This window comes from Amia ocellicauda, chromosome 2, assembly GCF_036373705.1.
Source record: "Amia ocellicauda isolate fAmiCal2 chromosome 2, fAmiCal2.hap1, whole genome shotgun sequence".
NCBI classification, from domain to species: Eukaryota; Metazoa; Chordata; class Actinopteri; order Amiiformes; family Amiidae; genus Amia; species Amia ocellicauda.
In genome coordinates this window covers 57,851,593-57,867,349 of record NC_089851.1, presented here as the reverse complement: position 1 = coordinate 57,867,349, position 15,757 = coordinate 57,851,593, and the positions used below count along the sequence as shown (strand labels likewise).

The following is a 15,757-nucleotide window of genomic DNA, read 5'->3' as shown; positions in this document are numbered from 1 at the left end:
AACCGTATCCCCAGTGAGACAGCACTGAGAGCATGGTTCAGCAGGCCCGCAAACAACTGAAAAGAATGCCTCTCCTTTGGTGCAGCTCAGGAGTACACGTTCAGCAAAGGTCTCCATAACAAGCCGGCAAACCACATTTCGTCCTCCTCCTCCTCAACAACACACTACATGTCCTCCTCCTCCTCAACAACAACAACGAACTTGTAAAATACACATTTTCTTTAAAGAAAACAAAACACACAGATGACAGTCTGATTTCCCATCAGCTATACAGCCAACAGTATCTGAGGTCGATAGCCCTCCCTTGTGCAGAGGAGCCCAGAAGCCAGCCTTCAACAGCAAACGAACGAACACTTCGGTGACTACAAAGTGGGGCCAAGTGGGCTCGTCCTGGAGTTGAACCCAGGGCCTCTCACACCCTCAGCGAGAATCATACCCCTAGACCAACGAGCCAAGTTAACGGAGGGTGTCGCAGTTTCTGCTGGGCAAGCGCGTAACTGCTTTGGGGCAGACCGGGAGACCTACGCACACTGACTGATAGCATGGACTGTAGCGCTGAAGTGTCTTTCCAGAACGGTAACCGTATCCCCAGTGAGACAGCACTGAGAGCATGGTTCAGCAGGCCCGCAAACAACTGAAAAGAATGCCTCTCCTTTGGTGCAGCTCAGGAGTACACGTTCAGCAAAGGTCTCCATAACAAGCCGGCAAACCACATTTCGTCCTCCTCCTCCTCAACAACACACTACATGTCCTCCTCCTCCTCCTCAACAACAACAACAACAACAACGAACTTGTAAAAAACACATTTTCTTTAAAGAAAACAAAACACACAGATGACAGTCTGATTTCCCATCAGCTATACAGCCAACAGTATCTGAGGTCGATAGCCCTCCCTTGTGCAGAGGAGCCCAGAAGCCAGCCTTCAAGAGCAAACGAACGAACACTTCGGTGACTACAAAGTGGGGCCAAGTGGGCTCGTCCTGGAGTTGAACCCAGGGCCTCTCACACCCTCAGCGAGAATCATACCCCTAGACCAACGAGCCAAGTTAACGGAGGGTGTCGCAGTTTCTGCTGGGCAAGCGCGTAACTGCTTTGGGGCAGACCGGGAGACCTACGCACACTGACTGATAGCATGGACTGTAGCGCTGAAGTGTCTTTCCAGAACGGTAACCGTATCCCCAGTGAGACAGCACTGAGAGCATGGTTCAGCAGGCCCGCAAACAACTGAAAAGAATGCCTCTCCTTTGGTGCAGCTCAGGAGTACACGTTCAGCAAAGGTCTCCATAACAAGCCGGCAAACCACATTTCGTCCTCCTCCTCCTCAACAACACACTACATGTCCTCCTCCTCCTCAACAACAACAACGAACTTGGAAAATACACATTTTCTTTAAAGAAAACAAAACACACAGATGACAGTCTGATTTCCCATCAGCTATACAGCCAACAGTATCTGAGGTCGATAGCCCTCCCTTGTGCAGAGGAGCCCAGAAGCCAGCCTTCAACAGCAAACGAACGAACACTTCGGTGACTACAAAGTGGGGCCAAGTGGGCTCGTCCTGGAGTTGAACCCAGGGCCTCTCACACCCTCAGCGAGAATCATACCCCTAGACCAACGAGCCAAGTTAACGGAGAGTGTCGCAGTTTCTGCTGGGCAAGCGCGTAACTGCTTTGGGGCAGACCGGGAGACCTACGCACACTGACTGATAGCATGGACTGTAGCGCTGAAGTGTCTTTCCAGAACGGTAACCGTATCCCCAGTGAGACAGCACTGAGAGCATGGTTCAGCAGGCCCGCAAACAACTGAAAAGAATGCCTCTCCTTTGGTGCAGCTCAGGAGTACACGTTCAGCAAAGGTCTCCATAACAAGCCGGCAAACCACATTTCGTCCTCCTCCTCCTCAACAACACACTACATGTCCTCCTCCTCCTCCTCAACAACAACAACAACAACAACGAACTTGTAAAAAACACATTTTCTTTAAAGAAAACAAAACACACAGATGACAGTCTGATTTCCCATCAGCTATACAGCCAACAGTATCTGAGGTCGATAGCCCTCCCTTGTGCAGAGGAGCCCAGAAGCCAGCCTTCAAGAGCAAACGAACGAACACTTCAGTGACTACAAAGTGGGGCCAAGTGGGCTCGTCGTGGAGTTGAACCCAGGGCCTCTCACACCCTCAGCAAGAATCATACCCCTAGACCAACGAGCCAAGTTAACGGAGGGTGTCGCAGTTTCTGCTGGGCAAGCGCGTAACTGCTTTGGGGCAGACCGGGAGACCTACGCACACTGACTGATAGCATGGACTGTAGCGCTGAAGTGTCTTTCCAGAACGGTAACCGTATCCCCAGTGAGACAGCACTGAGAGCATGGTTCAGCAGGCCCGCAAACAACTGAAAAGAATGCCTCTCCTTTGGTGCAGCTCAGGAGTACACGTTCAGCAAAGGTCTCCATAACAAGCCGGCAAACCACATTTCGTCCTCCTCCTCCTCAACAACACACTACATGTCCTCCTCCTCCTCAACAACAACAACGAACTTGTAAAATACACATTTTCTTTAAAGAAAACAAAACACACAGATGACAGTCTGATTTCCCATCAGCTACACAGCCAACAGTATCTGAGGTTGAAAGACCTCCCTGGTGCAGAGGAGCCCAGAAGCCAAGCATCGAGAGAGAACAAACGAATGCTTCAGAGAATGCAAAGCGGGGCCAAGCGGGCTCGTCCGGGAGTTGAACCCGGGACCTCTCGCACCCTAAGCGAGAATCATACCCCTAGACCAACGAGCCAAGTTAACGGAGGGTGTCGCAGTTTCTGCTGGGCAAGCGCGTAACTGCTTTGGGGCAGACCGGGAGACCTACGCTCACTGACTGATAGCATGGACTGTAGCGCTGAAGTGTCTTTCCAGAACGGTAACCGTATCCCCAGTGAGACAGCACTGAGAGCATGGTTCAGCAGGCCCGCAAACAACTGAAAAGAATGCCTCTCCTTTGGTGCAGCTCAGGAGTACACGTTCAGCAAAGGTCTCCATAACAAGCCGGCAAACCACATTTCGTCCTCCTCCTCCTCAACAACACACTACATGTCCTCCTCCTCCTCCTCAACAACAACAACAACAACAACGAACTTGTAAAAAACACATTTTCTTTAAAGAAAACAAAACACACAGATGACAGTCTGATTTCCCATCAGCTATACAGCCAACAGTATCTAAGGTCGATAGCCCTCCCTTGTGCAGAGGAGCCCAGAAGCCAGCCTTCAAGAGCAAACGAACGAACACTTCGGTGACTACAAAGTGGGGCCAAGTGGGCTTGTCCTGGAGTTGAACACAGGGCCTCTCACACCCTCAGCAAGAATCATACCCCTAGACCAACGAGCCAAGTTAACGGAGGGTGTCGCAGTTTCTGCTGGGCAAGCGCGTAACTGCTTTGGGGCAGACCGGGAGACCTACGCACACTGACTGATAGCATGGACTGTAGCGCTGAAGTGTCTTTCCAGAACGGTAACCGTATCCCCAGTGAGACAGCACTGAGAGCATGGTTCAGCAGGCCCGCAAACAACTGAAAAGAATGCCTCTCCTTTGGTGCAGCTCAGGAGTACACGTTCAGCAAAGGTCTCCATAACAAGCCGGCAAACCACATTTCGTCCTCCTCCTCCTCAACAACACACTACATGTCCTCCTCCTCCTCAACAACAACAACGAACTTGTAAAATACACATTTTCTTTAAAGAAAACAAAACACACAGATGACAGTCTGATTTCCCATCAGCTACACAGCCAACAGTATCTGAGGTTGAAAGACCTCCCTGGTGCAGAGGAGCCCAGAAGCCAAGCATCGAGAGAGAACAAACGAATGCTTCAGAGAATGCAAAGTGGGGCCAAGCGGGCTCATCCGGGAGTTGAACCCGGGACCTCTCGCACCCTAAGCGAGAATCATACCCCTAGACCAACGAGCCAAGTTAACGGAGGGTGTCGCAGTTTCTGCTGGGCAAGCGCGTAACTGCTTTGGGGCAGACCGGGAGACCTACGCACAATGACTGATAGCATGGACTGTAGCGCTGAAGTGTCTTTCCAGAACGGTAACCGTATCCCCAGTGAGACAGCACTGAGAGCATGGTTCAGCAGGCCCGCAAACAACTGAAAAGAATGCCTCTCCTTTGGTGCAGCTCAGGAGTACACGTTCAGCAAAGGTCTCCATAACAAGCCGGCAAACCACATTTCGTCCTCCTCCTCCTCAACAACACACTACATGTCCTCCTCCTCCTCCTCAACAACAACAACAACAACAACGAACTTGTAAAAAACACATTTTCTTTAAAGAAAACAAAACACACAGATGACAGTCTGATTTCCCATCAGCTATACAGCCAACAGTATCTGAGGTCGATAGCCCTCCCTTGTGCAGAGGAGCCCAGAAGCCAGCCTTCAAGAGCAAACGAACGAACACTTCGGTGACTACAAAGTGGGGCCAAGTGGGCTCGTCCTGGAGTTGAACCCAGGGCCTCTCACACCCTCAGCAAGAATCATACCCCTAGACCAACGAGCCAAGTTAACGGAGGGTGTCGCAGTTTCTGCTGGGCAAGCGCGTAACTGCTTTGGGGCAGACCGGGAGACCTACGCACACTGACTGATAGCATGGACTGTAGCTCTGAAGTGTCTTTCCAGAACGGTAACCGTATCCCCAGTGAGACAGCACTGAGAGCATGGTTCAGCAGGCCCGCAAACAACTGAAAAGAATGCCTCTCCTTTGGTGCAGCTCAGGAGTACACGTTCAGCAAAGGTCTCCATAACAAGCCGGCAAACCACATTTCGTCCTCCTCCTCCTCAACAACACACTACATGTCCTCCTCCTCCTCCTCAACAACAACAACGAACTTGTAAAATACACATTTTCTTTAAAGAAAACAAAACACACAGATGGCAGTCTGATTTCCCATCAGCTACACAGCCAACAGTATCTGAGGTTGAAAGACCTCCCTGGTGCAGAGGAGCCCAGAAGCCAAGCATCGAGAGAGAACAAACGAATGCTTCAGAGAATGCAAAGCGGGGCCAAGCGGGCTCGTCCGGGAGTTGAACCCGGGACCTCTCGCACCCTAAGCGAGAATCATACCCCTAGACCAACGAGCCAAGTTAACGGAGGGTGTCGCAGTTTCTGCTGGGCAAGCGCGTAACTGCTTTGGGGCAGACCGGGAGACCTACGCTCACTGACTGATAGCATGGACTGTAGCGCTGAAGTGTCTTTCCAGAACGGTAACCGTATCCCCAGTGAGACAGCACTGAGAGCATGGTTCAGCAGGCCCGCAAACAACTGAAAAGAATGCCTCTCCTTTGGTGCAGCTCAGGAGTACACGTTCAGCAAAGGTCTCCATAACAAGCTGGCAAACCACATTTCGTCCTCCTCCTCCTCAACAACACACTACATGTCCTCCTCCTCCTCCTCAACAACAACAACAACAACAACGAACTTGTAAAAAACACATTTTCTTTAAAGAAAACAAAACACACAGATGACAGTCTGATTTCCCATCAGCTATACAGCCAACAGTATCTGAGGTCGATAGCCCTCCCTTGTGCAGAGGAGCCCAGAAGCCAGCCTTCAAGAGCAAACGAACGAACACTTCGGTGACTACAAAGTGGGGCCAAGTGGGCTCTTCCTGGAGTTGAACCCAGGGCCTCTCACACCCTCAGCGAGAATCATACCCCTAGACCAACGAGCCAAGTTAACGGAGGGTGTCGCAGTTTCTGCTGGGCAAGCGCGTAACTGCTTTGGGGCAGACCGGGAGACCTACGCACACTGACTGATAGCATGGACTGTAGCGCTGAAGTGTCTTTCCAGAACGGTAACCGTATCCCCAGTGAGACAGCACTGAGAGCATGGTTCAGCAGGCCCGCAAACAACTGAAAAGAATGCCTCTCCTTTGGTGCAGCTCAGGAGTACACGTTCAGCAAAGGTCTCCATAACAAGCCGGCAAACCACATTTCGTCCTCCTCCTCCTCAACAACACACTACATGTCCTCCTCCTCCTCAACAACAACAACGAACTTGTAAAATACACATTTTCTTTAAAGAAAACAAAACACACAGATGACAGTCTGATTTCCCATCAGCTATACAGCCAACAGTATCTGAGGTCGATAGCCCTCCCTTGTGCAGAGGAGCCCAGAAGCCAGCCTTCAACAGCAAACGAACGAACACTTCGGTGACTACAAAGTGGGGCCAAGTGGGCTCGTCCTGGAGTTGAACCCAGGGCCTCTCACACCCTCAGCGAGAATCATACCCCTAGACCAACGAGCCAAGTTAACGGAGGGTGTCGCAGTTTCTGCTGGGCAAGCGCGTAACTGCTTTGGGGCAGACCGGGAGACCTACGCACACTGACTGATAGCATGGACTGTAGCGCTGAAGTGTCTTTCCAGAACGGTAACCGTATCCCCAGTGAGACAGCACTGAGAGCATGGTTCAGCAGGCCCGCAAACAACTGAAAAGAATGCCTCTCCTTTGGTGCAGCTCAGGAGTACACGTTCAGCAAAGGTCTCCATAACAAGCCGGCAAACCACATTTCGTCCTCCTCCTCCTCAACAACACACTACATGTCCTCCTCCTCCTCCTCAACAACAACAACAACAACAACGAACTTGTAAAAAACACATTTTCTTTAAAGAAAACAAAACACACAGATGACAGTCTGATTTCCCATCAGCTATACAGCCAACAGTATCTGAGGTCGATAGCCCTCCCTTGTGCAGAGGAGCCCAGAAGCCAGCCTTCAAGAGCAAACGAACGAACACTTCGGTGACTACAAAGTGGGGCCAAGTGGGCTCGTCCTGGAGTTGAACCCAGGGCCTCTCACACCCTCAGCGAGAATCATACCCCTAGACCAACGAGCCAAGTTAACGGAGGGTGTCGCAGTTTCTGCTGGGCAAGCGCGTAACTGCTTTGGGGCAGACCGGGAGACCTACGCACACTGACTGATAGCATGGACTGTAGCGCTGAAGTGTCTTTCCAGAACGGTAACCGTATCCCCAGTGAGACAGCACTGAGAGCATGGTTCAGCAGGCCCGCAAACAACTGAAAAGAATGCCTCTCCTTTGGTGCAGCTCAGGAGTACACGTTCAGCAAAGGTCTCCATAACAAGCCGGCAAACCACATTTCGTCCTCCTCCTCCTCAACAACACACTACATGTCCTCCTCCTCCTCAACAACAACAACGAACTTGGAAAATACACATTTTCTTTAAAGAAAACAAAACACACAGATGACAGTCTGATTTCCCATCAGCTACACAGCCAACAGTATCTGAGGTTGAAAGACCTCCCTGGTGCAGAGGAGCCCAGAAGCCAAGCATCGAGAGAGAACAAACGAATGCTTCAGAGAATGCAAAGCGGGGCCAAGCGGGCTCGTCCGGGAGTTGAACCCGGGACCTCTCGCACCCTAAGCGAGAATCATACCCCTAGACCAACGAGCCAAGTTAACTGAGGGTGTCGCAGTTTCTGCTGGGCAAGCGCGTAACTGCTTTGGGGCAGACCGGGAGACCTACGCTCACTGACTGATAGCATGGACTGTAGCGCTGAAGTGTCTTTCCAGAACGGTAACCGTATCCCCAGTGAGACAGCACTGAGAGCATGGTTCAGCAGGCCCGCAAACAACTGAAAAGAATGCCTCTCCTTTGGTGCAGCTCAGGAGTACACGTTCAGCAAAGGTCTCCATAACAAGCCGGCAAACCACATTTCGTCCTCCTCCTCCTCAACAACACACTACATGTCCTCCTCCTCCTCCTCAACAACAACAACAACAACAACGAACTTGTAAAAAACACATTTTCTTTAAAGAAAACAAAACACACAGATGACAGTCTGATTTCCCATCAGCTATACAGCCAACAGTATCTGAGGTCGATAGCCCTCCCTTGTGCAGAGGAGCCCAGAAGCCAGCCTTCAAGAGCAAACGAACGAACACTTCGGTGACTACAAAGTGGGGCCAAGTGGGCTCGTCCTGGAGTTGAACCCAGGGCCTCTCACACCCTCAGCAAGAATCATACCCCTAGACCAACGAGCCAAGTTAACAGAGGGTGTCGCAGTTTCTGCTGGGCAAGCGCGTAACTGCTTTGGGGCAGACCGGGAGACCTACGCACACTGACTGATAGCATGGACTGTAGCGCTGAAGTGTCTTTCCAGAACGGTAACCGTATCCCCAGTGAGACAGCACTGAGAGCATGGTTCAGCAGGCCCGCAAACAACTGAAAAGAATGCCTCTCCTTTGGTGCAGCTCAGGAGTACACGTTCAGCAAAGGTCTCCATAACAAGCCGGCAAACCACATTTCGTCCTCCTCCTCCTCAACAACACACTACATGTCCTCCTCCTCCTCAACAACAACAACAAACTTGTAAAATACACATTTTCTTTAAAGAAAACAAAACACACAGATGACAGTCTGATTTCCCATCAGCTACACAGCCAACAGTATCTGAGGTTGAAAGACCTCCCTGGTGCAGAGGAGCCCAGAAGCCAAGCATCGAGAGAGAACAAACGAATGCTTCAGAGAATGCAAAGCGGGGCCAAGCGGGCTCGTCCGGGAGTTGAACCCGGGACCTCTCGCACCCTAAGCGAGAATCATACCCCTAGACCAACGAGCCAAGTTAACGGAGGGTGTCGCAGTTTCTGCTGGGCAAGCGCGTAACTGCTTTGGGGCAGACCGGGAGACCTACGCTCACTGACTGATAGCATGGACTGTAGCGCTGAAGTGTCTTTCCAGAACGGTAACCGTATCCCCAGTGAGACAGCACTGAGAGCATGGTTCAGCAGGCCCGCAAACAACTGAAAAGAATGCCTCTCCTTTGGTGCAGCTCAGGAGTACACGTTCAGCAAAGGTCTCCATAACAAGCTGGCAAACCACATTTCGTCCTCCTCCTCCTCAACAACACACTACATGTCCTCCTCCTCCTCCTCAACAACAACAACAACAACAACGAACTTGTAAAAAACACATTTTCTTTAAAGAAAACAAAACACACAGATGACAGTCTGATTTCCCATCAGCTATACAGCCAACAGTATCTGAGGTCGATAGCCCTCCCTTGTGCAGAGGAGCCCAGAAGCCAGCCTTCAAGAGCAAACGAACGAACACTTCGGTGACTACAAAGTGGGGCCAAGTGGGCTCGTCATGGAGTTGAACCCAGGGCCTCTCACACCCTCAGCGAGAATCATACCCCTAGACCAACGAGCCAAGTTAACGGAGGGTGTCGCAGTTTCTGCTGGGCAAGCGCGTAACTGCTTTGGGGCAGACCGGGAGACCTACGCACACTGACTGATAGCATGGACTGTAGCGCTGAAGTGTCTTTCCAGAACGGTAACCGTATCCCCAGTGAGACAGCACTGAGAGCATGGTTCAGCAGGCCCGCAAACAACTGAAAAGAATGCCTCTCCTTTGGTGCAGCTCAGGAGTACACGTTCAGCAAAGGTCTCCATAACAAGCCGGCAAACCACATTTCGTCCTCCTCCTCCTCAACAACACACTACATGTCCTCCTCCTCCTCAACAACAACAACGAACTTGTAAAATACACATTTTCTTTAAAGAAAACAAAACACACAGATGACAGTCTGATTTCCCATCAGCTATACAGCCAACAGTATCTGAGGTCGATAGCCCTCCCTTGTGCAGAGGAGCCCAGAAGCCAGCCTTCAACAGCAAACGAACGAACACTTCGGTGACTACAAAGTGGGGCCAAGTGGGCTCATCCTGGAGTTGAACCCAGGGCCTCTCACACCCTCAGCGAGAATCATACCCCTAGACCAACGAGCCAAGTTAACGGAGGGTGTCGCAGTTTCTGCTGGGCAAGCGCGTAACTGCTTTGGGGCAGACCGGGAGACCTACGCACACTGACTGATAGCATGGACTGTAGCGCTGAAGTGTCTTTCCAGAACGGTAACCGTATCCCCAGTGAGACAGCACTGAGAGCATGGTTCAGCAGGCCCGCAAACAACTGAAAAGAATGCCTCTCCTTTGGTGCAGCTCAGGAGTACACGTTCAGCAAAGGTCTCCATAACAAGCCGGCAAACCACATTTCGTCCTCCTCCTCCTCAACAACACACTACATGTCCTCCTCCTCCTCCTCAACAACAACAACAACAACAACGAACTTGTAAAAAACACATTTTCTTTAAAGAAAACAAAACACACAGATGACAGTCTGATTTCCCATCAGCTATACAGCCAACAGTATCTGAGGTCGATAGCCCTCCCTTGTGCAGAGGAGCCCAGAAGCCAGCCTTCAAGAGCAAACGAACGAACACTTCGGTGACTACAAAGTGGGGCCAAGTGGGCTCGTCCTGGAGTTGAACCCAGGGCCTCTCACACCCTCAGCAAGAATCATACCCCTAGACCAACGAGCCAAGTTAACGGAGGGTGTCGCAGTTTCTGCTGGGCAAGCGCGTAACTGCTTTGGGGCAGACCGGGAGACCTACGCACACTGACTGATAGCATGGACTGTAGCGCTGAAGTGTCTTTCCAGAACGGTAACCGTATCCCCAGTGAGACAGCACTGAGAGCATGGTTCAGCAGGCCCGCAAACAACTGAAAAGAATGCCTCTCCTTTGGTGCAGCTCAGGAGTACACGTTCAGCAAAGGTCTCCATAACAAGCCGGCAAACCACATTTTGTCCTCCTCCTCCTCAACAACACACTACATGTCCTCCTCCTCCTCAACAACAACAACGAACTTGTAAAATACACATTTTCTTTAAAGAAAACAAAACACACAGATGACAGTCTGATTTCCCATCAGCTACACAGCCAACAGTATCTGAGGTTGAAAGACCTCCCTGGTGCAGAGGAGCCCAGAAGCCAAGCATCGAGAGAGAACAAACGAATGCTTCAGAGAATGCAAAGCTGGGCCAAGCGGGCTCGTCCGGGAGTTGAACCCGGGACCTCTCGCACCCTAAGCGAGAATCATACCCCTAGACCAACGAGCCAAGTTAACGGAGGGTGTCGCAGTTTCTGCTGGGCAAGCGCGTAACTGCTTTGGGGCAGACCGGGAGACCTACGCTCACTGACTGATAGCATGGACTGTAGCGCTGAAGTGTCTTTCCAGAACGGTAACCGTATCCCCAGTGAGACAGCACTGAGAGCATGGTTCAGCAGGCCCGCAAACAACTGAAAAGAATGCCTCTCCTTTGGTGCAGCTCAGGAGTACACGTTCAGCAAAGGTCTCCATAACAAGCCGGCAAACCACATTTCGTCCTCCTCCTCCTCAACAACACACTACATGTCCTCCTCCTCCTCCTCAACAACAACAACAACAACAACGAACTTGTAAAAAACACATTTTCTTTAAAGAAAACAAAACACACAGATGACAGTCTGATTTCCCATCAGCTATACAGCCAACAGTATCTGAGGTCGATAGCCCTCCCTTGTGCAGAGGAGCCCAGAAGCCAGCCTTCAAGAGCAAACGAACGAACACTTCGGTGACTACAAAGTGGGGCCAAGTGGGCTCGTCCTGGAGTTGAACCCAGGGCCTCTCACACCCTCAGCAAGAATCATACCCCTAGACCAACGAGCCAAGTTAACTGAGGGTGTCGCAGTTTCTGCTGGGCAAGCGTGTAACTGCTTTGGGGCAGACCGGGAGACCTACGCACACTGACTGATAGCATGGACTGTAGCGCTGAAGTGTCTTTCCAGAACGGTAACCGTATCCCCAGTGAGACAGCACTGAGAGCATGGTTCAGCAGGCCCGCAAACAACTGAAAAGAATGCCTCTCCTTTGGTGCAGCTCAGGAGTACACGTTCAGCAAAGGTCTCCATAACAAGCCGGCAAACCACATTTCGTCCTCCTCCTCCTCAACAACACACTACATGTCCTCCTCCTCCTCCTCAACAACAACAACAACAACAACGAACTTGTAAAAAACACATTTTCTTTAAAGAAAACAAAACACACAGATGACAGTCTGATTTCCCATCAGCTATACAGCCAACAGTATCTGAGGTCGATAGCCCTCCCTTGTGCAGAGGAGCCCAGAAGCCAGCCTTCAAGAGCAAACGAACGAACACTTCGGTGACTACAAAGTGGGGCCAAGTGGGCTCGTCCTGGAGTTGAACCCAGGGCCTCTCACACCCTCAGCAAGAATCATACCCCTAGACCAACGAGCCAAGTTAACGGAGGGTGTCGCAGTTTCTGCTGGGCAAGCGCGTAACTGCTTTGGGGCAGACCGGGAGACCTACGCTCACTGACTGATAGCATGGACTGTAGCGCTGAAGTGTCTTTCCAGAACGGTAACCGTATCCCCAGTGAGACAGCACTGAGAGCATGGTTCAGCAGGCCCGCAAACAACTGAAAAGAATGCCTCTCCTTTGGTGCAGCTCAGGAGTACACGTTCAGCAAAGGTCTCCATAACAAGCCGGCAAACCACATTTCGTCCTCCTCCTCCTCAACAACACACTACATGTCCTCCTCCTCCTCCTCAACAACAACAACAACAACAACGAACTTGTAAAAAACACATTTTCTTTAAAGAAAACAAAACACACAGATGACAGTCTGATTTCCCATCAGCTATACAGCCAACAGTATCTGAGGTCGATAGCCCTCCCTTGTGCAGAGGAGCCCAGAAGCCAGCCTTCAAGAGCAAACGAACGAACACTTCGGTGACTACAAAGTGGGGCCAAGTGGGCTCGTCCTGGAGTTGAACCCAGGGCCTCTCACACCCTCAGCAAGAATCATACCCCTAGACCAACGAGCCAAGTTAACGGAGGGTGTCGCAGTTTCTGCTGGGCAAGCGCGTAACTGCTTTGGGGCAGACCGGGAGACCTACGCACACTGACTGATAGCATGGACTGTAGCGCTGAAGTGTCTTTCCAGAACGGTAACCGTATCCCCAGTGAGACAGCACTGAGAGCATGGTTCAGCAGGCCCGCAAACAACTGAAAAGAATGCCTCTCCTTTGGTGCAGCTCAGGAGTACACGTTCAGCAAAGGTCTCCATAACAAGCCGGCAAACCACATTTTGTCCTCCTCCTCCTCAACAACACACTACATGTCCTCCTCCTCCTCAACAACAACAACGAACTTGTAAAATACACATTTTCTTTAAAGAAAACAAAACACACAGATGACAGTCTGATTTCCCATCAGCTACACAGCCAACAGTATCTGAGGTTGAAAGACCTCCCTGGTGCAGAGGAGCCCAGAAGCCAAGCATCGAGAGAGAACAAACGAATGCTTCAGAGAATGCAAAGCGGGGCCAAGCGGGCTCGTCCGGGAGTTGAACCCGGGACCTCTCGCACCCTAAGCGAGAATCATACCCCTAGACCAACGAGCCAAGTTAACGGAGGGTGTCGCAGTTTCTGCTGGGCAAGCGCGTAACTGCTTTGGGGCAGACCGGGAGACCTACGCTCACTGACTGATAGCATGGACTGTAGCGCTGAAGTGTCTTTCCAGAACGGTAACCGTATCCCCAGTGAGACAGCACTGAGAGCATGGTTCAGCAGGCCCGCAAACAACTGAAAAGAATGCCTCTCCTTTGGTGCAGCTCAGGAGTACACGTTCAGCAAAGGTCTCCATAACAAGCCGGCAAACCACATTTCGTCCTCCTCCTCCTCAACAACACACTACATGTCCTCCTCCTCCTCAACAACAACAACAACAACAACGAACTTGTAAAAAACACATTTTCTTTAAAGAAAACAAAACACACAGATGACAGTCTGATTTCCCATCAGCTATACAGCCAACAGTATCTGAGGTCGATAGCCCTCCCTTGTGCAGAGGAGCCCAGAAGCCAGCCTTCAAGAGCAAACGAACGAACACTTCGGTGACTACAAAGTGGGGCCAAGTGGGCTCGTCCTGGAGTTGAACCCAGGGCCTCTCACACCCTCAGCAAGAATCATACCCCTAGACCAACGAGCCAAGTTAACGGAGGGTGTCGCAGTTTCTGCTGGGCAAGCGCGTAACTGCTTTGGGGCAGACCGGGAGACCTACGCACACTGACTGATAGCATGGACTGTAGCGCTGAAGTGTCTTTCCAGAACGGTAACCGTATCCCCAGTGAGACAGCACTGAGAGCATGGTTCAGCAGGCCCGCAAACAACTGAAAAGAATGCCTCTCCTTTGGTGCAGCTCAGGAGTACACGTTCAGCAAAGGTCTCCATAACAAGCCGGCAAACCACATTTCGTCCTCCTCCTCCTCAACAACACACTACATGTCCTCCTCCTCCTCAACAACAACAACGAACTTGTAAAATACACATTTTCTTTAAAGAAAACAAAACACACAGATGACAGTCTGATTTCCCATCAGCTACACAGCCAACAGTATCTGAGGTTGAAAGACCTCCCTGGTGCAGAGGAGCCCAGAAGCCAAGCATCGAGAGAGAACAAACGAATGCTTCAGAGAATGCAAAGCGGGGCCAAGCGGGCTCGTCCGGGAGTTGAACCCGGGACCTCTCGCACCCTAAGCGAGAATCATACCCCTAGACCAACGAGCCAAGTTAACGGAGAGTGTCGCAGTTTCTGCTGGGCAAGCGCGTAACTGCTTTGGGGCAGACCGGGAGACCTACGCTCACTGACTGATAGCATGGACTGTAGCGCTGAAGTGTCTTTCCAGAACGGTAACCGTATCCCCAGTGAGACAGCACTGAGAGCATGGTTCAGCAGGCCCGCAAACAACTGAAAAGAATGCCTCTCCTTTGGTGCAGCTCAGGAGTACACGTTCAGCAAAGGTCTCCATAACAAGCCGGCAAACCACATTTCGTCCTCCTCCTCCTCAACAACACACTACATGTCCTCCTCCTCCTCCTCAACAACAACAACAACAACAACGAACTTGTAAAAAACACATTTTCTTTAAAGAAAACAAAACACACAGATGACAGTCTGATTTCCCATCAGCTATACAGCCAACAGTATCTGAGGTCAATAGCCCTCCCTTGTGAAGAGGAGCCCCGAATCCAGCCTTCAAGAGCAAACGAACGAACACTTCGGTGACTACAAAGTGGGGCCAAGTGGGCTCGTCCTGGAGTTGAACCCAGGGCCTCTCGCACCCTAAGCGAGAATCATACCCCTAGACCAACGAGCCAAGTTAACGGAGGGTGTCGCAGTTTCTGCTGGGCAAGCGCGTAACTGCTTTGGGGCAGACCGGGAGACCTACGCTCACTGACTGATAGCATGGACTGTAGCGCTGAAGTGTCTTTCCAGAACGGTAACCGTATCCCCAGTGAGACAGCACTGAGAGCATGGTTCAGCAGGCCCGCAAACAACTGAAAAGAATGCCTCTCCTTTGGTGCAGCTCAGGAGTACACGTTCAGCAAAGGTCTCCATAACAAGCCGGCAAACCACATTTCGTCCTCCTCCTCCTCAACAACACACTACATGTCCTCCTCCTCCTCCTCAACAACAACAACAACAACAACAACGAACTTGTAAAAAACACATTTTCTTTAAAGAAAACAAAACACACAGATGACAGTCTGATTTCCCATCAGCTATACAGCCAACAGTATCTGAGGTCGATAGCCCTCCCTTGTGCAGAGGAGCCCAGAAGCCAGCCTTCAAGAGCAAACGAACGAACACTTCGGTGACTACAAAGTGGGGCCAAGTGGGCTCGTCCTGGAGTTGAACCCAGGGCCTCTCACACCCTCAGCAAGAATCATACCCCTAGACCAACGAGCCAAGTTAACGGAGGGTGTCGCAGTTTCTGCTGGGCAAGCGCGTAACTGCTTTGGGGCAGACCGGGAGACCTACGCACACTGACTGATAGCATGG

At 51.1% G+C, this 15,757-nt stretch overlaps 8 non-coding genes across 8 annotated transcripts; all 8 read right to left on the bottom strand.

Moving 5' to 3' along the window:
• Positions 1–2,717: 2,717 nt before the first annotated feature.
• On the bottom strand, positions 2,718–2,789 carry trnap-agg (transfer RNA proline (anticodon AGG)). Its single transcript has one exon. It is a non-coding gene; the product is annotated as a tRNA-Pro (tRNA).
• Positions 2,790–3,885: 1,096 nt separating this feature from the next.
• Positions 3,886–3,957, bottom strand: trnap-agg (transfer RNA proline (anticodon AGG)). Its single transcript has one exon. It is a non-coding gene; the product is annotated as a tRNA-Pro (tRNA).
• A 1,099-nt stretch (positions 3,958–5,056) lies between these two features.
• Positions 5,057–5,128, bottom strand: trnap-agg (transfer RNA proline (anticodon AGG)). Its single transcript has one exon. It is a non-coding gene; the product is annotated as a tRNA-Pro (tRNA).
• A 2,264-nt stretch (positions 5,129–7,392) lies between these two features.
• Positions 7,393–7,464, bottom strand: trnap-agg (transfer RNA proline (anticodon AGG)). Its single transcript has one exon. It is a non-coding gene; the product is annotated as a tRNA-Pro (tRNA).
• Positions 7,465–8,560: 1,096 nt separating this feature from the next.
• trnap-agg (transfer RNA proline (anticodon AGG)) lies at positions 8,561–8,632 on the bottom strand. The gene has a single exon. It is a non-coding gene; the product is annotated as a tRNA-Pro (tRNA).
• A 2,264-nt stretch (positions 8,633–10,896) lies between these two features.
• On the bottom strand, positions 10,897–10,968 carry trnap-agg (transfer RNA proline (anticodon AGG)). Its single transcript has one exon. It is a non-coding gene; the product is annotated as a tRNA-Pro (tRNA).
• A 2,276-nt stretch (positions 10,969–13,244) lies between these two features.
• Positions 13,245–13,316, bottom strand: trnap-agg (transfer RNA proline (anticodon AGG)). Its single transcript has one exon. It is a non-coding gene; the product is annotated as a tRNA-Pro (tRNA).
• A 1,093-nt stretch (positions 13,317–14,409) lies between these two features.
• Positions 14,410–14,481, bottom strand: trnap-agg (transfer RNA proline (anticodon AGG)). The gene has a single exon. It is a non-coding gene; the product is annotated as a tRNA-Pro (tRNA).
• Positions 14,482–15,757: the final 1,276 nt, after the last annotated feature.